The sequence below is a fragment of the Bubalus bubalis genome, chromosome 11, assembly GCF_019923935.1.
Source record: "Bubalus bubalis isolate 160015118507 breed Murrah chromosome 11, NDDB_SH_1, whole genome shotgun sequence".
Lineage (NCBI taxonomy): Eukaryota > Metazoa > Chordata > Mammalia > Artiodactyla > Bovidae > Bubalus > Bubalus bubalis.
Genome location: NC_059167.1, coordinates 20,206,872 through 20,233,600, shown reverse-complemented (window position 1 = coordinate 20,233,600; position 26,729 = coordinate 20,206,872). Strand labels below are relative to the sequence as shown.

At 39.1% G+C, this 26,729-nt stretch overlaps 1 protein-coding gene across 9 annotated transcripts in view; it reads left to right on the top strand.

The window, feature by feature from the left end:
- Positions 1-26,729, top strand: part of SIPA1L1 (signal induced proliferation associated 1 like 1) — a 510,536-nt gene that overhangs the window by 304,098 nt on the left and 179,709 nt on the right. For 8 of the 9 annotated variants that reach the window (XM_044924786.2, XM_044924785.2, XM_044924792.2 and 5 more), the window contains one exon: positions 8,624-8,685. The gene's annotated coding sequence lies outside the window, so the exon portion shown is untranslated. Of the gene's footprint in view, positions 1-8,623; positions 8,686-16,055; positions 16,116-26,729 lie in introns of those variants that run through there. The other variant, XM_044924788.2, reaches the window with a different exon arrangement.

Here is a 26,729-nt window from a genome sequence, read left to right as displayed (position 1 = left end):
TGAATGTAACCTGTGCACATCCTTCCTCCTTTAAACTTTTCATTTCTAGTTTACTTGTAATACCTAATGCAATATAAATGCTATATAAATAGTTGTGAATAACATGTACATGCTGTGGAGGGCAAATTCACATTTTGCTTTTGGAACTTTCTGGACTTTCCCCTCCGATATTTTCCATCCATGTTTGGATGAATCTGGGTTGGATGTGTAACCCATGGCTATGGAGGGTCCACTGTATTCCCTAGTTCTGTCACTAAGAGTTCCTGAGAGTAGTCCATGAGAGCAATAAACACGTCTAACATCTGGTCTTGAATTCTTTGTTTTTAATTGAAGTATGATTAATATACAGTTATAATATTTATTTCAAGTGTACAGCATAGTGATACCACATTTATGTACTTTATGAGTGATCACTGTAGTTACCATCTGTCACCATTTAAAGTTACTATGGTATTATTCACTATATTCCCAATTCTGTACATTCCATCATTATGACTTACTTATTTTATAACTGGATGTTTGTACTGCTTGGTCCCCTTCACTTATGGGTATTGGCCTATAATTTTTTTTGGGGGGGGGTAGTGTCTTTGGCTGTTTTTGGTATCAGGGTAATGTTAGCTTTGTAGGATCAGTTTAGAAACTTTCCTCTTCGACTTTTCAGAATAGTTTGAGAAGGATAGGTTTTAACTCTGCTTTAAATGTTTGGTAGAATTCGCTTTAGGAAGTCATCTAGTCTGCTTCTAGACTATTGGGCTTCTATTTAGTGGAAGGTTTTAAAATTACTGACTCAGTTTCATTACTAATAATTTGGTCTAGTTGAGTTTTCTCTTTCTTCCTGGTTCTTGGAATATTGTTTTAAACATTTTATCAATATCTTCTTGGTTTTCCATTTTGATGGCATATAATTGTTTGTAGGAGTCTCTTATGATCCTTTATATTTCTGTGGTATCAGTTGTAACATCTCTTTCCTTTCTGATTTTATTTATTTGGAGCCTTTTTTTTTTCTTGATGAGTCTGACTAAAGGTTTGTCAATTTTGTTTATATTTTCCAAGAGTCATCTCTTATGTTGATCTTTTCTATTTTTTTGGTCTCTGTTTTTTTATTTCCACTCTGATCTTTGTTATCTCCTTCATTCTAGTAACTTTGCCTATATCACTGTAAACTTCAGTCTTAAAATTGTTTTTACTGTGTCCCATAGTTAAACGCAACTTCCAACATTTAATTTGTCTCAGGGTATTTTTTATGTCTTTATTGCCCCATTGATTGTTTGCTAGTATGTTGTTCAGTTGCCATGTGTTTGCCTTTTTTCCAGTGTTCTTATTTATTTCTAGCTTCTCACTGTTGTTTTTGGAAAAGATACTTGATAGGATTTCACTGGTCTTAAATTTATTGAGACTTCTTTGTGGCCTTTTTCAGCTTCTTTTCTTATAAAGATTATTACAAAACGCCTTTCGTATATTTTCATTTCTAGTTATGACCTTTTTTTTTTCCTTTTAAATTTAAGTCTCTTTAGCATTTGCTGAATGGCAGATTAAGAGGTGATGAACTCCTTTAGCTTCTGCTTATCTGTGAAGCTTTTAATCTGAATGATAACCTTGCCAGGTGAAGTATTCTCTAAGTTTTTTCCTTGCAGCACTTTGAACATATTGTACCACTTTCTTGTGGCCTGTAAAGTGTCTGCTAAAAAATCAGCTGATGGTCTTATGGGGATTCCCTTGTACATAACTAGTTATTTTCTCTTGCTCCTTTTAAGATTCTCTTATTATATTTAACTTTTGACATTTTAATTATGATGTGTCTTGGGGTTTGATCTCTTTAAGTTTATCTTTTTTGGTGATCTCTTTTGCTTTTTGAATTTGGACATCTGTTTCCTTTGTCAGGTTAGGAAAGTTCTCCGGTAACTGCAGAAGTACTTTCTCTCATTGGCTTCTGGGACCTGTATGTGTGTTACTATGTTTGATGTTCCAAAGAGTCCTTAAGCTGTCCTCATTTTTAAAAATTCTTTTGTGTTTTTGCTCTTCCATTTTGGTGATTTCTGCTACCTGTTTTCCAGATCATTGATTTGTTTTTCTGCATCATCTAATCTGTTGATTTCATCTAGTATAGTTTTCCTTTCAGTTACTATATTCTTCATTTCTGATTGGTTCTTTTTTATATTTTCTCTTTGTTGAAGTTCTTACTGTATTCACACATTCTTCTCTCAAGTTCAGTGAGCATTTTTATGACCACTGCTTTGAACTCTTTATTTAGATAAGCTAATATCTTGTATAACTATAGTAAACTTATCAAAATCAGGAAATTAACATTAATACAGAAATGTTAATTGAGCTACAAACCTTATTCATATTTTGTCACCTATCTTAATAATACTTATGTCTGGACCATGATCCTGTCTCAGATCCAACATTGCATTTAGTTGTTATATTTCCCTTGTTTTCTTTCATCTTTGCTGTTTGTCAAATGGTGATTTTTCTAATTCCATCATTTTTCTCTACACTTAATTAATTGAAATTCTCTTGCAAGAATGAGCTTGACTTTCTCACACATTTATTTTTGTATTCAGTTACTTTCTTTTATTAACATGGACTCATGGGTATTTGTTTTATCCTGTGAGTTATAAGGAGAAGGCAATGGCACCCCACTCCAGTACTCTTGCCTGGAAAATCCCATGGATAGAGGGGCCTGGTGGGCTGCAGTCCGTGGGGTTGCTAGGAGTCAGACACGACTGAGAGACTTCACTTTCACTTTTCACTTTCATGCATTGGAGAAGGAAATAGCAACCCATTCCAGTGTTCTTGCCTGGAGAATCCCAGGGACGGGAGAGCCTGGTGGGCTGCCGTCGATGGGATCACGCAGAGTTGGACACGACTGAAGCGACTTAGCAGTAGCAGCAGTGAGTTATAAGGTATTAATTTAATCTTTTATATTTTTGCTCAGTTTATCCCAGATTTGTCCCCTTCAGATTAGTTCCAAAGTCCTTTCAATAAATCCATTATCTTTTTTGAGCACGTTTTTTACACTTTGTTGTATTACAGGATGTTCTAGGTTCATCTGATACACTCCCTACTCTGTCTTTGCAGCCAAACATTTCTCTAAGTAGTCCTGGTTCCACTTATTGGAGGATGGTGTTTAGAAGCCAATATTTGAATGCTATGTGTACTCATTGCTACAGGGTTATCATTGCTCCTAGTCTTTGTCAGAGCACAGAGCTAGGAAATATATATGTATACACATATCTATCTCTATCAATATTTAGTATCTGCTGAAATGTATATTTAAAACCATGATCTCTCTGATTCCAGTCTAACACCATACAGTTCATTCTGACTTTTCCCCTTTCTTTGTTTATTTTATCTCTAGTCTCAGAGATAAAATAGTCTGAGTTATATATAGTCTTGAGTTACCGATAGTCTGAGTTACCCATCGGTAACTCAGAATGAAATACAATCAGTAATAAGTGAACTGCATTACAAAGGTATAAGTAATCACAGTAAGGGAGTACCGAAGAATTAACCTAACTACTTTGGAAACTAGTATCCTGACTATATACTCTGAGTATATATTTCCTAGGTCTGTGCTCTGACAAAGACTAGGAGCAATGATAACCCTGTAGCAGTGAGTACACGTAGCAACCAGTCCATTCTGAAGGAGATCAGCCCTGTGATTTCTTTGGAGGGAATGATACTAAAGCTGAAACTCCAGTACTTTGGCCACCTCATGCGAAGAGTTGACTCATTGGAAAAGACTCTGATGCTGGGAGGGATTGGGGGCAGGAGGAGAAGGGGACGACAGAGGATGAGATGGCTGGATGGCATCACTGACTCGATGGACGTGAGTTTGGGTGAACTCCGGGAGTTGGTGATGGACAGGGAGGCCTGGTGTGCTGTGATTCATGGGGTCGCAAAGAGTCGGACATGACTGAGCGACTGATCTGATCTGATCTGATCTGATTGTTTCAAACATCAAAACTATGCAAAAAGATATATCCAGGGACCTGTTACTCCCCCTCTATTCTTTGTATTCCATTCTCATTCCCCCAGTTCCCACCTTGATGGTTCCATAATGCCTGTAAGATAAAATTAGTTACACTAAGTTCATAGTGTAATTGAAAAGTTCCTCCATCATCTCGGTCTTAGTTTGTCCTTCTACAACATGTTCTGGCAGCTTCAGATTTCCTGATATTTCTCAGGAATTACTGGCTCATTCATGCCTCTGCATATTCTAGCTCCATGCCTGGAAGGATGCTCTATTCCTCCTCTTGTCTTGCCCATTTTTAATTGTTCAAAACCCATTTATTTCAGTTTTTCCCTACTATATAAAGACTTGTTTTCCTCACCCTCCTCTCCTGTTTTCATTTCACTTCTCCAACATTTAATAATTCTCTTCTGTTAAGTCATGGCACTTGTAAATATTGTGAAACTTTTGTGATATTTGATTTAAATTATTGATGTATAGGCTTTTCATCTTTTTTGTAACTGTGAGCTCCTTAAAGGCAGGAACTTTGGATTTTTAGCATCTAGTTCATTTTCTTCCCTGATAGCTCAGTTGGTAAACAATCTGCCTGCAATGCAAAGAATGGTAAAGAACCATAGGGCTTCCCTAATAGCTAGCTTAGTTGGTAAAGAATCCATCTGCAATGCAGAAGACCCTGGTTCAATTCCTGGGTTGGAATAATCCACTGGAGAAGGGGTGAGCTACCCACCCCAATATTCTTGGGCTCCTCTTGGACTCAGCTAGTAAAGAATCTGCCTGCAATGCCTGGAGAAGGGAAAGGCTACCCACTCCGGTATTCTAGCCTGGAGAATTCCATGGACTGTATAGTCCATGGGGTTGCAAAGAGTCAGATACGACTGAGTGACTTTCACTTCACTCATTTTTTTCACATATCAATTATACAGTGAATATAGTACAGTGAGTGGATTTCAGTTCTTTTCATTTTTTCTTTACTCTTTATTTCACTCGTGATATAATCCTGTATTAATAGAATGTGGTGCCCATGATCTTGTTATCTCTGGCATTTTTATATTCTCAGCCTCTCCTCATATATTTGGGCAAAACCTTAGTAATTTAATGGCTTCCAGTGATTGCTGGGAAGTCAACAATAGCTAATTACATTTTCTAACACAGTATAGAGGGGTAGTATGAAATCAAGGTACAGAAATTGTTTAAAAAATATGCAGACCTAAAAAGTGCAGGACTATTTATCTGTCAGATCTGCCTCTTCACTTGAAAATCTGAAACTTTCTGCCCCTTTAACCTATTAGATTGGAATAAATTGTTATGCTGGACACAAAATCCTTTTAACAGTCTTTTAAGACCCCTGGTCAGGTTTTAAAATGTCATTATTTTTGTCCAAAGTACCAGTTCAGTAACCTTGCAAATTGTGTTTCTAAGCTGCTGCCTTTACTTTCTATTCTGTATAGAGTATTCAACAGATTATGTTAAAATGTAGGGGCTTATTTCCATCAGTGTCTTGATCCACCATCTGTTACTTTCCTCTCTCCCTCTGTTTTGCATTCTCTTCCTGCCACTCCTGTGTGTTCTGTTTAATCATAGTTCACTCTCCCGAGTTCTGCCTGGGACGGACTCAAAACAGAGGTTGAGTTGTAGTGTAGTTAAGAAAAAAAAAGAAAGATAAAGGGGCATGCTCAGTTGTGTCCAACTCTTTGTGACCCCATGGACTGTAGTCCACCAGACTCCTCTATCCATGGAATTTTCCAGGCAAGAGAACTGGAATTGGTTGCCATTTTGTACTCCAGGGGATCAAATCTTCCTGACTTAGGGATCAAACTTGCGTCTCTTGTGTCTCCTGCATTGGCAGACAGATTCTTTACCACTGAGCCAGACACCACACTAAACAAAGGGGTATTGCTTCAGGGCTGTACTCAGTGAGAGTGCAAGGTTAACTACTGCACCCAGCGTGTTCAATGTCCTGGGCAAGTGAGCTATGAGAAAGCATTCACTTTACTGACCTAGATGCTTTATAAAGAAAATTAAAATGTTTCACTTTTGATTCATGTGTAACACATATAAAGACAAATGCATTATAAATGAGCACTTTGATGAGTTTCCCTAATTGAGTATAACTGGAAAACCACCATTCAAACCAGAGAATCCAGTATTATTAGACTGCCAGAATTCCCCCTTACTCCTCCTCCGCCAGGCTTGCTGCCCCCTCCACAAGGTAACTACTATTCTGATTTACATCGTTTTACCTACTTTTGAACTGGAGTCATGTTGTATACTCCCTCATGTATCTGGCTTCTTTGTCTTAATATTATGTTTGTGAGATTCATCTGTGTTATTGCATTAGTTATGGTTCATTTATGTTCATTACTGTATGGCGTGCAAACTGTCTGTCTTTGTAAATAGTTTTATTGAACACAGCCACGCCCTTTCATTTACATGCTATCTTTGGCTACTTTTCTACTCCAGAGGCAGAATTGAGTGGTTGTAAGAGGAAACAGAGACCATATGGCCTGCAAACCCTCAAATATTTACTGTCTGATCCTTTGCAGGGAAAAATTGACTGATCCCTGCTGTATAGTATACATTATATGAATGTTCCAGAAGTTGCTACCGAGTTTTGGCATTACAAGTAAGGCTTCATTGAAAATATGTTTCTTTAGGACCTATAAATGTGCATTCTTAGTAAATATTTCCCTAGAAGTGAAATTGCTGGGCCATAGTTTATATTGTGCTTTATTAGATATTGCTAAACAGTTTTCCAGTTCACACAAGTAGTTTTTGAGAGTTGAACTGCTTTACAGCCTAAGACTTGGTGTTGTCTGACATTTGCATATTAGCCATTTGGATCAATATGTAATTATATCTCATTGTGGTTTTAATTTGTATTTTTATGGTAGTGAATGATGTCGAACACCTTTTCATACGCTTTTTGGCCATTTTTTATATCCGTTTTAGATAATCTATTTTTTTCTTGGGCTTCCCAGGTGGCACTAGTGGTAAAGAACCTGCTTGCCAGTGCAGGAGACATAAGAGATGTGGGTTCAGTCCCCAGGTCACGAAGATCCCCTGGAGGAGGGCATGCCACTCCACTCTAGTATTCTTGCCTGGAGAATCCCGTGGACAAAGGAGCCTGGCAGGCCATCTGTGGTCCATAGGGTCGCAAAGAGTTGGGACACGACTGAAGCTACTTATTAGCACACACATCTTTTTCTTATTTTGTCGGAGTTTTTATATATTCTAAATGAGTCTTATATGTATTTAATACATATATTCAGCAAATATCTTCCTTTCTGATTCTTATAATAATGCTTTTGTTGTATTTTAATGGGGGGATTGGAATATGTCACCCCAAAATTTGCCTCTGTCTTTAAAATTATTTTGGACTGAAAGAAGTCAAGATACAGCAGACACAAGAAGAGCTTTTTGTCCTCATGTGTGAATGCAGGGCATGAATTTCCATTTGTGAAGGTGCACCCATCTCCCATACCAGGGAGAAGAGAATAATTCTTCTAACTCCAGACACTTGAGTCTATGTAACAAATCTTACTAAACAAGTTTTATCCACCATACATTTCCTAGTCACCTTCCCACAATTTACCATCCTTAGGTATCTAACCCCTCCTTTTTCCTTTGTGTAGTCACTTCTTCACTATTTATTACCCTTTGTTAAAATGGTATATTCTGCCTTTTTAGGTTTTCATTTTCTGTGGCATCCACATTCACATAAAAACATTAACATCAAATGACTCTTAAGAGTCTTCTCCAACATCACGATTCAGAAACATCAGTTCTGTGATCCATGAAGGGGTTCTTCTACAAACCATAACTAATGCCAGCAACATGGCAGAATCTTATATAAACTGAGGGAAGTGAAATTAGGCATGGTATTGTAGACAGATGAGAGTGGCTATCCTCAGCCTTGTCAAGGCACATCTTCCCCAGGAAAAACCACAGCATCATTAGAGTTTTATGTTTTTAAAGCCCTTCTGAATTGAATGTGACTTGCTATATTGTTACTTGTCCTGAGGTCTGGATAGGGACATACTTCTTACCTTTCACTTTTGAATATTAAAAGACATTCCAGGGTCTTAAAGTCCCAGTTCTGTGGCTGTGTTTCTTTAGCATTTCAAGGTATTTGAATATTCAAAGATTTTACTAAGATGCAGTGTCAGATATCTGAATGGATATGTGCATTTACCATTCCCCCACCCCAAGACCACTTTCTTAGATCCCTGAGTGTAGAAATTTAGAAATTGAAGCTGCTTTATCTAGCTTTAAGTTACATTGGACTCAGTAGATTGGATGTGTGTTGTAGGAGTTAGACAACATGATTTTTGAAGTTCGTTTAATAATTGCTTTTGTTTCAGTGTTACAAGGAGCAGTCCAGGGCAGTGTTAATTTGTTTAAAATGCATTTGTTTGTTGGTGTTCAGATCTACAAAAGATGCCGATAGTTTTAACTTGAAGATACCTAGAGGAATTCTAATACCACAGATGTTTTTTTCTAATCCCTAAGTTCAGCTATTTACTTTTAAAAGGCTGGTTTACTGCTTTCCAGAAAAAAAAAAAAAAAAAAGACTTTTGTCAAAGTTATACAACTATTTTTAATGAAATTTCTTGTGTACTTAACTATTTTTTCTTTTCTTTTTTTTAGGTTATATATTGTTAATGTGGATGCTATTGTCCAAATTTCTGTAGCTATGGCACAAGAATATAGTAAGTATTGTACCATACTTCCTGTGACCCACATGCTTTGACTTTCTGTCTTTTAAGTTTCTCATTGGAGCAGTGGGAGTATTGAAAGATGTTTTTAAAAACTTTGCCTTTTCATTTGGTCATCTGATTTTTATGTCTCTAGCTTTTATATATGACAAATATACAAATGCATCATGATTATGATATGTTCCTCTTCTGCTAAACACAGAATGATTGGCTAATACTAGCAATCAGATATTAGAGTTGAATCCATATTATGCATCCCATCTACCACCCATATTTGGGGTTGAGGAACTGACCAGCTCCCGGGTGGGCCCTGATTAGGAGCAAGTCCATCCCTGCTATGCCCGTGCATGAGTCACTCCTTGGGGAGGAGGCATCAGCTAGTGCTGATGCCCAGTGGCATTAACTGGTCAGAGGCCTGGCTTCAGCAATGGTCCTGTAATCTGGCTCTAGCCAAGGAGACTCCAAAGTAAGTTTGGCAAGCGCTTCTGGCAGAAGTCTTCTCATACTTAAAACACAGCTACCGGAAGTGCCTGCCTCTTTCTGTCTTCTTCTGGATGTTGTTATGTGCTGGTGTGAGGTCTGGTGTGGCTCCAGGCTGAGCAAGAAGTCACACAGGGTGGAAGACAGAGAAAGCAGCCCTGAAGCCTGTTTCTCCTCCAGGAGTCCAGGCATTTGAGCCAGCAACATTTCCTTTTTGTTTAAGCCAGTTTGAGTTGGGAGCCAAAACATCCTAAGTGATTCACTTCGTCTTCATTTTATTTTTAGTAGTCCATTAGTGTCTCCTTGGGAAATGTGGGAGTAATTGCAAAGGGAGGCAAAATAATGCCGTCAAACTGGACTGGCAGGGTATGCTGGTGTGGACGGGCACCCTCTTCACTCTGAACAGTTCACAGGTAGTGGTTTTGTATTCAAAGACATGAGAATGAAATACACTGCTTTCAGAGTTTCTCTTTTCTTTCCCTGGAGGTTTTCCCTTTTAGTCAAACCGATTGGGCTGGGAACACTGTAAAGGGTCATGGACTACGGGTCAGAAAACCATCCCTTTGTACAGGTTATGTTTGACAGTGTTGTGGTGCCCGTGGTGTTTTCTTAGATTAGTCTATCTTCAGATTTCTAATTGTTTGCGTTTGTTCTTAAAAAATTACTGTGAATCTCAAATATAAGAACTCTTTAAAGGATGGCATAACAGATATTTATATATATCCTCCCCCAACACTCTAGGGAAATTGAATGTTTACCAATTCCATGGAACAGTTAAAACCATGTGATCATCCTCTCTCAAAGCAGTGCCCTTTCTCCACCTTCGAAGAACGCCTTTCCTCGTTTACATCTTTATTCTTCCCTTGCGTTTGTTTATGCTTTTACCACATATAGATAGGGTGATTTCTGTATGCTTTTTCACTTCAGGTATATGTAGATACTGTGTGTTTTGTTGTTGAGAAGTTGAGAAGAAATTCAGGATCACGGAAAGAAGCTATAAATGCATTCTTAGAGACTTGTGCAAAGATCTGTTACAAGGCATCTTGGTAATCCATAATGAAATGTGTAAAATTTTTATTTAATTATTTGGCCCCACCATGCGGCATGTGGGGTCTTAATTTCCTGACCAGGGTTTGAACCCATGCTCCTGCAGTGGGAGCACGGAGCCCTAACCTCTGGACCTCCTGGGGGATGCCCCAAAATGTGTTTGGTTTTAAATGGCTGATGAGTTTAATCAACATGCTTATCTTCTCGAGTCTCATGCTTGCTCTGCTGCTGAGTTCACTGTCTACACCCGTGCCTGCACTCCTTTAAAGGGTTGGCAAGCGCAGGCCCCAGTGAGTCAGTGAGCTTTTCAGAGTGTGTAGGTTATGTTTTCGCTTAAATTCCTGCATTCATCCTGTGGTCAGAATGCATGCTTTTGGCAAACTTGGGTAAATTTTTGCGTTCTTCTGCACTCTGACAATCAGCCATCTTCCTGACAAAATTGACGTCTCTGCTTTCTAAATTTGTCAGCTTGTCAGTGTCCACCTTGTACTGGTGGCAGCAGTTACAGAGGGGTGTCCACTCCTGTGGACGGCTTAGGAAGCAAGGTCTTTCAGTCAGGGTATCACATTACTCCCATCGCGCCCTGGCATGAGTCTTGGTGGGCTTCCCCAGCAGTTCAAGTTGTAAAGAATCTGCCTGCCAACGCAGGAGACGCAAGAGGCCTGGTGAGTTCATACCGTGTCAGGAAGATCCCCTGGAGGAGGGCATGGCAACCCACTCCAGTATTCTTGCCTGGAGAATCCCATGGACAGAGGAGCCTGGTGAGCTCGCAAAGAGTTGGACGTGACCGAAGCGACTTAATAACACATACACATGCATGAGTCTTGGAGATGATTTCATAGCATCCTTGTCTGAAACATTTCTCAAGTCATTTAGCTTCTGCATTCAAAAAACCCATTCTTCACCCTTGGTTCCTGTTTGGAATATTGCTTCCACGGGACTGAATAGCCATTGCCCCTCAGAGATCATTAATCCTTTCAACTTGGTAGCGTAGTTACTGATAAAATGTCAGAGAAAGATTTAGGACAATCAGAAGAGGGTTTCCATTTTCTTTTCCTGAAAAAAAAGTAAACTGAAAAGGTTTCCCCCCCTTAATTCATATAGATTGTATTTTCACTACAGAAAGGGAAATAAAGACCTCTTTTGTAGAAATCCAATTTTATGTTTTTGTGCTTTGTCCGTGTATTTTTTGTTGTTAAAAAATGGATCCTTATTTTAATTTTATTTAAATATAACTGTCTTTAGCTTGTTTCCTTATTTGTGGGCCTAGAATCCTGAATTAAAATGTTGCCAATGCTAGAAGATTATAGCCTTCAAATGGAAACAATCAGTGAGGCCCCTAGGAAAAGAGCTAGTAAATCTCTTCCATTGAGAGATGACCAGCCTTCAAATGGAATGCCATTTGAATAGCAGGCCAGATATAGACAGGAAATGCAAGATATTTAAGCTACAGTCCCACAATATATTTTATATCCATTTTTTTGTTTAAAAAACTTGTTTCTTAAGGGAAAAAAAAACCTGTTACTGACACCAGTTCAGTGAACTGATGTTTTTGTTTCTTGTAGAAGGATGTCTTCATATTTATTTCTTATGTAAAGGAATTTGTAGACTTGGCTTGTTTTTATGCCTCAAAATGAAATGGTGCCTTTGTGGGGGATGCTCCACTGGGCTGAGGGAACTTCTAGACAGTGACTCAGATCTGTAATTAGGTCTTGCTTTCTGCACCCTTGTTGACTTAAAAGCTCTGGCCCTAGACCATTTAGTCTGGGGAAGCCATACGTGAATCATCTAAATTGGCACAAATTATCCAGAATGCTACTAAATGTTTTCTACTCTTTATTGTGATTGAGGGAACTAGAAAGGGAGACTTCTTTGAGTTTGAAGGTATTCTCAAGGGTGTGTATACACATTTGTGAAAGCATATCTCATCCTTAGGGTGAAAAGCAATAGAGTATTTGACAGTTGTAGGCAGTTCTCATTTTGGGGGTCTGTTTTAGAACATTACTCCAGGCTTTGTAGCGTTTCCTTTGGGAAGAAGATAGCAACAGTTGCCTATTTCCCAGCTCCAGTTTGTTCTCCTTCCAGGGTCTTTCAGGAAGGGAGATCCAGTGGCCTTCTTGCTGCTAATGGTCTCAGCTTAACTCCCACAGCACGGTTGACATAGTTTAGTTTATATTAGGTTTGTATTTAGTTTATGTTAGGTCCATTTTTCATCTTTTAACTTGAACCCCCTCATCAATATCTTTCATATTTAGGATGGAATTTGATATCCTTTTCTTCTCTTTCTTAAAAGGATGAATCAGCAGACTTACTTAGACCTGCGTCAGTTACCTGGCAGTGAAGTGGGTGAAAGTCGTTTTTTTGTCTTCACTGAATAAGTTCACTTTGTTTCAGCTTATTTTAGTGAAAAACATTAAAATAATCAAATTAATTCTACAGTGGAGGACATTTAAATGTAAGTCATTTAGGAATAAAGATACAATGAGGGCTTTTCTTAGATAGAAAGTAAGCCTTTTAATTAGTTTTTTCTCTCTCTATGGGTTTTCTCTGATGGTGTGTTAAAGATCTTGTCCAGCACTTATTACCTGATTGTTTCTGCCCTAAAGAGAAAAAACAAGCACATTTAGCCAGTCAGTAGCTAAAAGACCAGATTTTTAACTTGTAGTGTGAGTTGACTTTTTAATACGTAGATAAATCTTTGTTTTCATGTTGAGATAACTGTGATCGGGCCTTTGAGAGGAATGTGTCTTTTGACATGAAGTAGAAGAAAGCCATGACTCGTTGCCTACCTTTGTGTTTTGCAGGCCTTAGTGCTGGTCTGCGTCTGTGGGGTCGCGTGAGTTGGGCTATCTTTGTTGGTCTAGGGCATCGCTGTTTGTTCTATACTTGTCATAGTCATTTTGGAAAGTCAGGTGTTCAAATTACAAAATTATGGTTAGCAAATCTGCTGAGTTAAGTTGGAAGATTTTAAAGTGAGTTTCTAAGAAACTGGTTGGTAAAGTATTCCTAATTACATGGTTACTTAAGCTCTTTCCCATGATATAAATCACAAAGGACCTTCATATTAGCAGTTTAGGCTGTGTTTATAAAGGATGCCTGTTCACTAAAAACTGCAATCCTGTTTGTCATAAGGACTTGTTTAGTACCCAATTAACCTTTCACTTAATCTCTTTTTAGAATTAGGAGCCAAGAGACTGTGCTTCAGTACCAAATACAAACACCCAAGCTTACGGCCCTTAGTTTGCACAGTGTGGAAATAACTGGGTCATGAGCTAACACCTGAATAGAGGGGCGTGAAAGGTTTACCTCCAGTGGGACTTCAGCATCACGCATCACCTTATGGCTTCTAGGTTACACCATGTGAATTATTTCTTCTGTGGCATTCAGTATCTCTCGTCAATAGGTGCATGACAGGCCAGGTCAAGAATTCAACAGTTCTTAATGAATGGAGACATATCTGGAGTTTTATGCTTGATGATCTCTTATCCCCACAGTAGCAGATGCCTTCTAACTTTCTGGAAATGAAATCTCAATCTTACAATGAATACTAATCCCTGGCAAAAACTTTGCACCGTCTTTTTTTTTTCTCTCTCTCTTTTCAAATTAGTTGAATAGAATTAGTCTGATCTGTAGGGTTAGATGCCCTCTGTGTATCCTGCAAACTCTGCTAAACAATGTATGAAGATATATATTGCCTTCCTCTTGAGCCTCCCTCCCACTTGGTAATCCTATTTTATTACTGCATAGTGGCTTCATTTTAAAAATAGAGACATCAATGGATATCCATCCACTCTGCAAGTGTATAGAGCTTATTGGTTATAAAAATTCAAGCCAAGGCCCAGCATTCATCGTAGCTAAAATTCTGTTCTTTCATGATATTCTGCTAATCATTTTGGAGTCATGTTCATTTCATTGTATTTGTTTGAAAGTGAAAGTTGCTCAGCCATGTCTGACTTTGTGCAACCCCATGGACTATACAGTCCATGGAATTCTCCAGTCCAGAATACTGGAGTGGGTGGCCTTTCCCTTCTCCAGGGGATCTTCCCAAAGGGATCAAACCCAGGTCTCCCGCATTGCAGACGGATTCTTTACCAGCTGAGCCACAAGGGAAGCCCAAGAATACTGGAGTGGGTAGCCTGTCCCTTCTTCAGCGTATTTTCCTGACCTAGTAACCGAACTGGGGTCTACTGCATTGCAGACGGATTCTTTACCATCTGAGCTATTGTTTGAAGCATCAAGAAAATCTGGGCAGAGGATGAGATTGTTAGATAGCATCACCAATTCAATAGACGTGAATTTGAGCAAAATCTTCACTAATAGCTTAGTCAGTAAAGAGTCTGCTTACAATGTAGGAGACCTGGGTTTGATTCCTGGGTTGGAAGGATCCCCTGGAGAAGGAAATGGCAACGCACTCCAGTATTCTTGCCTGGAGAATCCAATGGACAGAGGAGCGTGGCAGGCTACCGTCCATGGGGTTGCAAGAGTCGGACAGGACTTAGTGACTAAACTACCACCACTGGGGGATAGTGAAGCACAGGAGAGCCTGGTGTGCTACAGTTCATGGGATCGCCAAAAGTCAGACATAACTTAGCAATGCAATAGCAGCAACTCCAGCAAATTAAAAAAATAACTTTTCCAAAAATAATATGTACCTACAAAAATGCAGGAAGTATATCTGAACATAAAATGAAAATAACCATCTGTAATTTTGCTGTCGAGAAGTAGTTGTGATCAGCATGCACTAATAACGTGCTCTCATAGAACACAGGGCATACCATTAAAGGGGGGGCTGACCCATCCCAATGGTTAATGAAGGACTGACGTGGGTGGTGGCACCCAGAAATTCTTAAATATCTGTAATGGTATGTGTTAAACATAATATCACCTAAACTGCAAGTATTTATATGAACAAGTTGTTGACATTTCATTGTAGAATAAAGAGGAGTCTCTTTAAAGACAAGCTGGGCTCTGGCCTATCCTGGTTAACTTTTGTTTTTAATGCTTTTAGGGAGAGAGTTTTGGTGTCGGGTGTATTTCTCTATGTAGGCCTGTGACTTGTTTTTGTTTGATTTGTTAAGTGAAGGAGCCTTGTAAAGTAAGCTTATTATATGGAACAGTAGGAGAACACTGTGTTTTTAAAGGAAATGTCTGTTCCCTGATAGGAAAGGCAAGAGACTAGGCCACATATGGTAATTCTCCAAAGGTAATTGAGTTCAGGGTCCCTCCTGGACTTGTTTTTAATACGGTGTATCTCTCCTCTGCCACATTCTGTCCCATGTACCCCTTCTCTTTGCTCCCTTCCCCATCCTGTAAGGTAAACAATGCAGCTTGCAAAACCCCGCACTGACTCACATCTCCAGTATCCCACTTCATGCTTCGGTTTACAGTAAGCCCGGGTGTTGTCTGGTTTTCAAATCACCACACCACAAGGAAACAACAGACATCGCCCTGGATCTGAAAGTATTTGCCCTTTGTGACGTTTTGATCATTTCTGAGGATTTGTTTGCTGGCCTCTTTCTCTGAGGCTCAAAATAACTTGGTATGTATGCCGCAGCCCTCTTAGCTTCCAGAGGGCTTCTTTTAAGTGCATGTCCTTAACAGAAGCATTCTCTCTGAGCAGTGATGCACTTCAACCAGTTGGCCAGTAATGAGCCCCAGAGTTTCTTGTTCTGAGGCCTTAGTGGTGTAAACAGAGCAAATGATGAGAGCTTTGTCCTTTGTCCTCTCTTCCAAGTACAGAGTGTAAAAGTTGTTTTAAAGGAAGTTTGCGTTTTGTGGTATCACTTGGTTTTGGTCCTGTGTCCCTTTAGATTTTAGCCTGGAATTCTTTGGGAAACTCCACCCCTGGAAGAAAAGGAGGATTTTTAAAAGAATTGTGTCAGCAGCTGTCTATGTTGGTAAGAACACAGCACTGTCTTTGCAGATTTTTTAGTTATACAGCAACAGCTTGTGGCATTTTACTTTTGCGATGGCAGTCGCTTGCACTGAGAGGCTGATTTGAATTGTATTAGTCAAATAGCTTCATTTTAAATTATTTTATAACTTTGTATTGTTGTAAAACACTCAAACTTTGATTCCCTGATGTTATAAGTGTGTTTTTAGTTTGACATCAGATTAAGATCTTTGCATTGAAATGGTTGAAGAAAGCAAATTTTAATTTGTTTTCAAAATATTTTTATTAATAAATAGTAATCGTATCTTTTCTACCAGTTTTACTTATGGGTAGCTTCATATGACATTTCAATTTTGCATGATTGTTTTTAATATTCTGAACTGTTGTCTTTTTATTCACAATCTTAGGGTTGTATATGTCATTTGATTTTCTTGCATAACGCTCATTAGATTTATTTCAAATTTGTTTATTTTCAAGTCCAATGCTAAAGCTATAAATAACACTCCTTATTTTTAATTTGCACTTTGGCTCTTAACAAGTTATAACACAGTCTCTCTATGAGTGGGTTCCTGATTCTGTTAAATTTACTCCTCCTTCACAAAGATAGCTTGATAGGTATTTGTTTGTTTCACATAAGATTTCAATGTAATCTGTTTTTGAAAAGGATTTGGATTAAGTCATTTATTATTGGTTTCCCAATCCTCATTTTCATTCCTTCAAAATGGGTTATCTTTTTACTTCTCTTTCCACATTTCCTTCCTCTTTTTTTGATATGAAAGATATGAGGTGGACCATAAGAAGAGATTTTGACTTTGTTCTAAGTGAAAGATGGGAATGAAGTCAAGTTCAGGTAGAGAATGAAGGGTCAGCCTTATGTGGGAAGAAAATTAGAAAAGAATTCAAATGAGAAATTTGTCATCTTAAAACTTAACCCATCACAGGAATTGCTACTGGCACCCCACTCCAGTACTCTTGCCTGGAAAATCCCATGGACGGAGGGGCCTGGTAGACTGCAGTCCACGGGGTCGCTAGGAGTCGGACACAACTGAGCGACTTCACTTTATTTTTTCACTTCCATGCATTGGAGAAGGAAATGGCAACCCACTCCAGTGTTCTTGCCTGGAGAATCCCAGGGACGGGGAGCCTGGTGGGCTGCCGTCTATGGGGTCGCACAGAGTCGGACACGACTGAAGTGACTTAGCAGCATTATTTCTTTATCTGCGTCTTTGTTGACCCAAATCATACCAGGTAACTTCCATCTTCTGAGCTAGGTCTTTGTTTTTTTCTTAGTAGATGGTCAGTTAACAGAAAGTCAGACTGACTTGCTGACTTGTTAACTGCAAGAAAAAAATAGGCTCATTCTCTTCTTAAAACCACCATTCTAATTTCCTACCGGTGAATTCCTCCTTCATAGATTCTGTGAGGAAGCCATGATATAAGTTGAATACCACCCCCCCTTTTTTTAGTTGAATCTTCTTCCCTAATATTATGTAGTAGATCCCTTTTTTCCTAGAGAAGTGTGAGATGTTATTTTGTCTTCAGTTTTCAAAATAAAAGGCTCCCCTGTTGCCTCGTTTCCAGAGAGGTGGTTTCCAACCATTCCTACTTGAGTTTTTGTGGAACATTGTAAAGGGTGCTGCCGTCGTATCCGACTCTGTGCGACCCCATAGACGGCAGCCCACCAGGCTCCCCTGTCCCTGGGATTCTCCAGGCAAGAACACTGGAATGGGTTGCCATTTCCTTCTCCAATGCATGAAAGTGAAAAGTGAAAGTGAAGTCGCTCAGTCGTGTCTGACTCTTAGCGACCCCATGGACTGCAGCCCACCAGGCTCCTCCGTCCATGGGATTTTCCAGGCAAGAGTACTGGAGTGGGGTGCCATTGCCGAACATTGGTCTTCCATAAATTGGTGGGATTAAGATTGTGTCCTGACATTTTGCTGCATTCTTTGAGATTCTTGGAGTCCCCAAGTGGTCGTATGTGAAACCACAGTTGGGAGCGACTGCGTGGGCGTCCATCCTTTCATCCCTTACATCTGGCAGAGTGGGATCTGGGCTTCAGTGTTTCTCTTCTGCTTCCTCTAGTTTGCTACTTCAAATCTTTTTGGCTTCATTACTAGGTCTCTAAATTTCAATGTCAAGTCCACTTTCTTCCAAATGTTACAAAACAGAACCAGAGCCATGATGCATTTTGGTTTGTGTCTGTTTTTGGCATTTCTGGATACAGAAAGGGCAGGGTAGGCCCCTTCTTAACATGTTTCAATACTTGAAGAACAATAAAACATAAAAGAATAAAAAGTCTAGTTTCTTTATGTTGATATATGGCAGCAACTAACACTGTTGTAAAGCAGTTATCCTCCAGTTAAAAATAAATAACAAAAAAATAATAACAACCAAACTGTAATATCTATTTTGGGTGGAAAACTGTTAAAAATAAGTGTATATTTCTTAAAAAAAAAAAAAAAAGTCTAGTTTCTTGTTAGGTAGTTACTGTCCTTTCCAGACTCCTCCGTTTTTGGTTGTGTTTATTGCATGTAGCCCACCACTAACTGCAGTCATGGGATGCTGCTTTCACATCTGATCCGCAGGATAGTTTCAGATGGTTTCTTAGTGACTGTTGTTTAGCGCAGAAGAAGATGCACTTATTTCAGTTTTGTGAATTTCTCCCTCCAAGTGCACAGAGCCATGTGTTCTTTGGTGCCAGGATGCTTCCTTACAGTTCTGAGAGGACTTGGCCTGTTTTCCCAAATGAGATAATGGACACAAAAATGCTCTCTAGTAAGCTACAAAATGTCATAAAGAGGATACTGTTGTTACCGTTGTTCTCTGCTTGAGTGGCCAACTATAAATACTCTGTTCCTTTCATGACCTCCATCTGAGATCTGCTTGCCTCTGACATTGCTGTTTCCAAGGAACAGCTATTTCTTGACTAGGCCGACTTTTTCCTTCTTAGACCTTTTGCAGAAGAAAAAGCTCCACACATTGAACAAATGTAGCATAACAAATATTACATTCAAGCAAGTGGTTAGTATTTCATAATATTTACAAAGAAAGGAGTCCCTGCCCTTTATATACAGAAAAAGTTTCTATTGGCAATGACCCTGAAGTTCCTGGCCCCATGAAAAATAACTGGTTCTGGGAGTCACGATTTCTGGGTGCCCGTTTCACTTGTTACTCAGCAAGAGGACGGTTTCTCTGACAGATGGACTTGTAGATTTTGTTGAGCTTTCATACAGAATACAGCGTGTGTGTGATTTAACTCCTTGCCCTCGAGCTTTTCAATTTGTGCACATTGATGTTCTTGTGGAGAGGGGTGTGACCTGGACCACAGAGAGAGAACTTACAAGGAGAATAAAGGTTGGGGGGGGGGGGTGCATGTTCTTCCTCTGCCTCCCATCATAGCTGGAAAGTAGAAGTGTTGTGGTGAGATGCTTCTTCTGCCGCAGATATCATCTGAGCAGGTGTCTTATTTGTGGGGCAATGCCAGCTCACATGTTAAAGCTGGCCGAAAAGCTGCTTCTTCATTGGCAGCAGCTCCTCATCAGAAATGCTTTCCTGCATTTCATGGTAAACCAGTGCTGACCCTGATGAGGAATTCTGAAAAGACCGTGTCTTGGAGATTTGACATTCCTTGAAGCTGGTCAATAGTTTACCTCAACAAGCCTTTTGGAATTGTTTCAAAACACTAATCACACGCTGACAGCAGCTTGCCCTGTTGAGGGGAAGAGTTGGGCTAATTATTGCACGTATTCTAAGACTGCTTGATTAGAGGGGCATTTCTTAGCTTACCCTGTCTGTTCTTTCCTTTCCACTGTAAATGGAACTTAAATTCCATGAAAGACTGTATTATAAGTCCTAGTTTCTGGACTTATGAAAATTCTGAAATTTGCTTTTCAGAATTTTGGATTTTGTAAAGTACAGTGTTAGCTAGGGCAGACCAGAAAAGTTGTGTCAGTTACCTTGGAAGTGATGTCTTTGTTGAATAAGGAAAAGAAGGATACAGTAGCAGTGGAAACACTTGATTAGGTCCAAGGAAAACATTTTAGCTCTTCTTAGGATACCATTCTCTGCCTTCAAAGTAGAGATATTTAAACTTGCCAGTTACTTAGGCATTTAAAAAAATTCAATTCTCTCTTGAATTTATTACAGTATTGCTTCTGTTTTATGTTTTGTTTTTTTGTCCATGAAGCACGTGGGATCTCAGCTCCCCGACCAGGAATTGAACACACACCCCCCAGCTTTGGAAGGGGAAATCTTGACCACTGGGCTGCCAGGGAAGTCCCTGCATAGGCATTTTAAGTTGTTTGAAATTACGGTAAAGTCATGTAGTGTTCAAAAAAGGGGACTGAAATCGGCAGAGTATAGAAAGTCCAAGTTGTCACTTCCACAGAAACCAGACCTTGTTCGTGTTATATGGACTATAATTTCTTATCTCCATCTCTAGCAAGAATAATTCATACTCCACATGAAATAAATTATCGCCTTTATTGGGCCATTTGTTAAAAGTTCCACCTACTGGTGAGTAAATTAACCTAGAGAGCATGTTCTGTATTTAGAATGTTTGACTAATGTAAAGAATCCAGTGTTTATTAGTCTATGACATACATTTTAAGGATAAGTAAATAAAGACCCAAATGCATAGTTATTTGTTAAAAATAACAAAATAAGTCATTTGAAGAGCAGGAAACAGATGGGCTCTCGTATCCTTCTTTCTAGAAAAGCTAATCCATGTTGACACAAGGCATACATCATTCACAAGAGAGATTCTAGTCTTTTGCCAGATATTCTTTCTTTATTTTAGGCAAGTATGATACCAATCACAACAGTTGTCAACTCAGGTCTCTCCATTCAGTACATTTTCCATAAGGTAGCATAAAGGAATTAAGGTTCATTCCTTGAATTAGGAACCTTAAGGTTAAGGGAGAGGAAGGTGGCAGGCCCATGGATCCACTGTGCTGGAGGATAAACCTACTTCCCAGCACCCAACGCCCATGGATCCACTGTGCTGGAGGATAAACCTACTTCCCAGCACCCAACGCCTTCATCTGCTCTGTCCTCCATGCTTCATGAGCTCCTGTGCCTTCCCACAGTTGAACTCTTCACCCTGTCTGTCTTGTGGACCCCTCGCCTTCTCCAGATGTGAATCCTCTAGTCCTGGCATTCCCGTCTTCCCCCTGTCCATCTCTTCATGCATTTTCTTTGCCTGTAAACATTCTTCACCTCTCTTTCTCTAGCACAAATGTTCCCACCCCCTCTCAGATCTCTCGTTCTCTCTTTCTTATTTCCAGTGCAGGAAAAACAAGAAGTGGGGCAAGGGGAAGAACTAGTCCATCAGTGTAAATCCCTTAATTCTTCTAGTGTTTTGGGAGTTGTTTGAGGGACGCTGATTTAACACATGCATTAATACACATACAGTAAAATGTATAGATCTTAAGTGGCCTAAGCTTTGGGTTGTTTTTAGTTATTCTTGGCTGTTATGAATAAGGCTGCTAGAAACATTTTTATAAAGTCATCTTGTAGACATCTTATTTTCATACCTCTTGGGTTAATACCTAGCAGTAGAATTGTTGGATCATAGACTAGATGTTTGTTTGGCAATATAAGAAGCTGCTGAACGTTTTTCCAAGGTGGTTGTGCCATTTTATGCTTGAGCGAGTAATAATTTGTGAGCCTTCCAGTTGCGTCACATTCTTACTAGTGTTTAATAGTTAGCTTTTTGTGTGTGTGTTGGAAGGTGGAGATATTGACTAATAATCTCTGAACTGAGATGGAACTTTGAGACTCTAGAACAAAACAGGCAGCTCCAAAAAGTGCAATTAGGAAGTTTCTTGCCAATTACTGGGGGCTTCCCTGGTGGCTCAGACAGTAAAGAGTCTCCCTGCAGTGCGGGAGACCTGGATTCGATCCCTGGGTTGGGAAGATCCCCTGAAGAAGGAAATGGCAACCCACTCCAGTATTCTTGCCTGGAAAATCCCATGAATGGAGGAGCCTGGCAGAATGCAGTCCATGGGGTTGCAAAGGTCGAACACGACTGAGTGACTTCATTTTGTCGATAACTTACGTACCTAGAGAGAAGCAAGTCCACACCTCTAGGAACCAAGGTGGTTCTGTGTGAGCAGCAGGCATTCTTGCAGTTTTCATATCAGACAAAGGCAAGGGTAGAGCAGTAGGGTACCTACCTGGCTTGGGTGCCTTCACTGGGAAGACTAAAGCTACATTACCCAGAAACGAGGGCAGGTGGGACTGCAGACATAGGAGGCAGCTGGCAAAATGGAGTCAGTGTGGTTCAGCCACACAATTGTTGGGTGGTTTTTTGTTGTTGTTGTTGTTTTGCTCTGTTTTGTTTAATTTTTGCTAATTCTGGTAGGATGAGTCCTCCTGCAACGCGGGAGACCTGGGTTTGATCCCTGAGTTGGAAGGATCCCTTGAAGGAGGGCATGGCAACCCACTCCAGTATTCTTGTCTGTAGGATACTGGCAAACCCAGAGGAGGCTGATGGGCTACAGTCCGTGGGGATGCAGAGTCGCACACGACTAAGCACAGCACAGTAGGATGAGTATCTCATTGTGATTTTTAATTTGTGTTTTCCTGATGATTAATAATTTTTATTTGTGTTTTCCTGATGATTAGTGATTTTGAATATCTTTTCATATGCTTATTGGCTATTCATCTTTTTTTTTTTTGCATACTCTCGATTGTTTTTCTAAAATATTATTGAATTATTGTTATTGATTTGTGAGGTTTTTAAATATGTATTGCCTATACATATTTAAATAATGTATAAATGTGTGCAGATATATAACATAGACATATATATGTATGTCAGCTCCAAAATCACTGCAGATGGTAACTGCAGCCATGAAATTAAAAGACGCTTACTCCTTGGAAGAAAAGTTATGACCAATCTAGATAGCATATTGAAAAGCAGAGACATTACTTTGCGAACAAAAGTCCATCTAGTCAAGGCTATAGTTTTTCCAGTGGTCATGTATGGATGTGAGAGTTGGACTGTGAAGAAAGCTGAGTGCTGAAGAATTGATGCTTTTGAACTGTGGTGTTGGAGAAGACTCCTGAGAGTCCCTTGGACTACAAGGAGATCCAACCAGTCCATTCTAAAAGAGATCAGCCCTGGGTGTTCTTTGGAAGGAATGATGCTAAAACTGAAACTCCAGTACTTTGGCCACCTCGTGTGAAGAGCTGACTCATTGGAAAAGACTCTGATGCTGGGAGGGATTGGGGGCAGGAGGAAAAGGGGACGACAGAGGATGAGATGGCTCAATGAGATGGCTCATCACCGACTCTATGGACATGAGTTTGAGTGAACTCCGGGAGTTGGTGATGGACAGGGAGGCCTGGCGTGCTGCAGTTCATGGGGTCGCAAAGAGTCTGACATGACTGAGCGACTGAACTGAACTGAAGCATATATTTATATTCTTTTTTGATTTTTAATTGAAGTATAGTACAATATTACATGTTTCAGATGTGTAACATGGTGATTGATAATTTTTAAAATTATACTGCTTTTATAGTTATTTCCTGTGCTGTATAGTATATCTTTATAGCTTACTTGTTTTATATATAATAGTTGGTACCTCTTAATCCTCTACTCCTGTCTCACCTCTCTCCCCTTCCATCTTCCCACTGGTACCCACTAGTTTGTTCTCTGTATCTCCGAGTCTGGTACTTTTTTGTTATATTCACCAGTTTGTTGTATTTTTTTAGATTTCACGTGTGATACCATATAGTATTTTTCTTCCTCTGGCTTATTTCATTTGGCATAATTCCATACATGTTGTTGCAAATGGGAAATTTTCTTTTTTTTTTAATGTCTGAATAGTATTCCATAGTGTGTGTGTGTATATATATGTGTGTGTGTCTGTGTGTGTGTGTACATATATAGGTATATATACACCATATCCTTTCTATTCATTCATCTGTCAATAAGACCTTAGGGTTGTTTCCATATCTTGGCAATTGTAAATAGTGCTGCTATAAAACTGAGATACATGTATCTTTTTGAATCAGTGTTTTCTCCACACCCCCCTCCGCTTCCCCCCAGTTATATACCCAAGAGTCCACTTGCTGAGTCATATTGTAGTTCTATTTTTAGCTTTTTGCGAAACCTCCATACTGTTTTCCACAGTGGCTGTGCCAATTTACATTCCCACCAACAGTGTATGAGGATTCCTGTGTCTCTGCATCCAGACCAACATTTGTTATTTGTATTCTTTTTGATGGTAGCCATCCTGACAGGTATGAGATGAAATCTCATTGTGGTTTTAATTTGTGTTTCTCCAGTGATTAATGATATTTAGCATCTTTTCACGTGCCTGTTGGCCATCTACAGTTTCTCTTTGCAAAAATGTCTATTCAAGCCATCTGCCAATTTTTTAATTGTGTTGTTTGTTTTTTAATATTGAGTTGTATGAGCTATTTATGTATTTTGGATATTACCCTTTATTGGTCATTTGCAAATATATTCTCCCAGTCAATATGTTGACTTTTCATTTTGTTGATGATTTCCTTTGCTGTGTGAAAGTTTTTAAGTTTAACTAGGTCCTATTTATTTTTGTTTTTATTTCTTTTGCTTTAAGAGAGAGAGATTTTTATTCTTAATGGTGTCTCCTGATAAGTAGAAAGTTTAACCCAATTTATTATTTTTCATGGTTAGTACTTGGCTGTGAGTTATCCAAGAAGTCTTTCCCTTTTCAATGGTGGGAAGGTGTTTTTTTGTGTTTACTTAAACATCCCTTAGGGTTTTATCTTTACATTTAGGTTGATAACCTACCTTTAATTTTTTTGTATATGAAATAACATAATTATTGAGGTGTTGTTTTTCCCCCCATTTGTTTGCTAAAAGATTTTTTCCTCTTACAGTGAGTTGTTGTCTTGGTTGATAATCAGTTAACCATATGTGTATAAATCTGTTCCTGGCCTGTTGTTTGTTCCACTGCTGTATTTGTCTGTTCTTATGCCAGTTATACACTGTCTTGAGTATAGTAGCTGTATTATAAGTTTTAAATCAAGTAATTAAGCCCTCTAACTTTGTTCTTGCTTTTCATAATTGTTTAACTATTGTAGATCCTTTGTATTTTCTTAGAAATTTTAGAATGAACTTGTCATTGTTTTTTGTTTGATTCATAAAAGCCTGCTAGATTTTGATTGGGATTTCATTGAACCTGTTTTTTAATTTGTGGAGAACAGACATTTTGATAATACTGAGTCTGCTTTCCACAAACCTCTCTACTTAATTCTCTCAACGTTTTTTAGTTTTCAGTATAGAAAATTTTTACTTCCTTCATTAGGTATATTACGAATTTTCATTGACATTTTTTTCTCATTCCTTTATTCTTACATCAAATATTTATTAAGTAGATATTATGTGACTGATTTTCTTATGCTCCTCAAAATGAGTGTTTTAAAGTTTTAAGATTTAAAAAATTTTTTCTACCTTTTACTTGCTAGAATAGAAACATATAGTTGCTGTTTGTAAATTGACGGTATATTCTACAAGACTCCTAAATTCGCATGCTAGTTCTAATATTGTGTGTGTGTGTGTGTTATTGACATACATAGTCATTGCTAGATGTCTGTGAAAATGACAGTTTTACTTCTTCTTTTCTATGTTTATACCTTTTTAAATTGCTTTTCCTGGTCTGACTGAACTAGCCAGAACTTTGAGCTCAAGGTTGACTGAAAGTGTTGAGAACAGAATCCTTGCCTTATTCCCGATCTTAGAAGGGGAAAGTACTGTATTACTCTGTGGCTTTTGCTCTTAAAGCATTGTAATTCTGTGGTTTCCTTATTTCCAGATACCCAATTCTCAAGATTCTCAGCCTGCGTATTCCTGGGCTTTCTTCTGCTTGTGACATAACTACACTATCTTCTCTGTTTTCTGCCTCATTTCCCAAGGAGTGACCCTTTTTTTTTCTTAAATTCTTCATCTTGGTTCTCCTCCTTCCATGAAAAACAGCTTCTTTTTTTTACTGACTTCTCGTCTTCTCATTCATTATTTTTTAAAATAAATTTTATTTATTTGTTTACTTTTGGCTGTGCTGGGTCTTCATTGCTTTGCACAGGCTTTTCTCTAGTTGTGGCAAGCAGGGGCTGTTCTTTGTTGCGTGGTGTGGGCTTCTCATTCAAGTGGCTTCTGCTGTTGCAGAGCACAGGCTCTCGGCGCATGACGTCCAATGGCAGGCTCGGCAGTTGTGGCTCACGGGCTCTAGAGCTTGGGCTCAGTAGTTGTGATACACGCGTTTAGTTGCTCTGCAACGTGTGGATCTTCCCAGACCAGGAATGAAACCTGTGTCCCCTGCATTGGCAGGTGGATTCTTTTTTTTTTTTTTTAATTGAAGGATAATTGCTTTAGTTTCTGCCATATGTCAACATGAATTAGCCATGGATATACATATATAAATGTGTGTGTGTGTATATATATGTGTGTATACACACACATGCACATATATCCCTCTGTCTTGAACCTCCCTCCCACCTCCCACCCTTCCCCACCCCTGTGGGTTGTTACAGAGCCTTGATTTGAGTTCCCTGAGCCATACAGTAAATTGCCATTGGCTGTCTGTGTTACATATGGTAGAGTATATGCTTCTAAGCTACTCTCTCC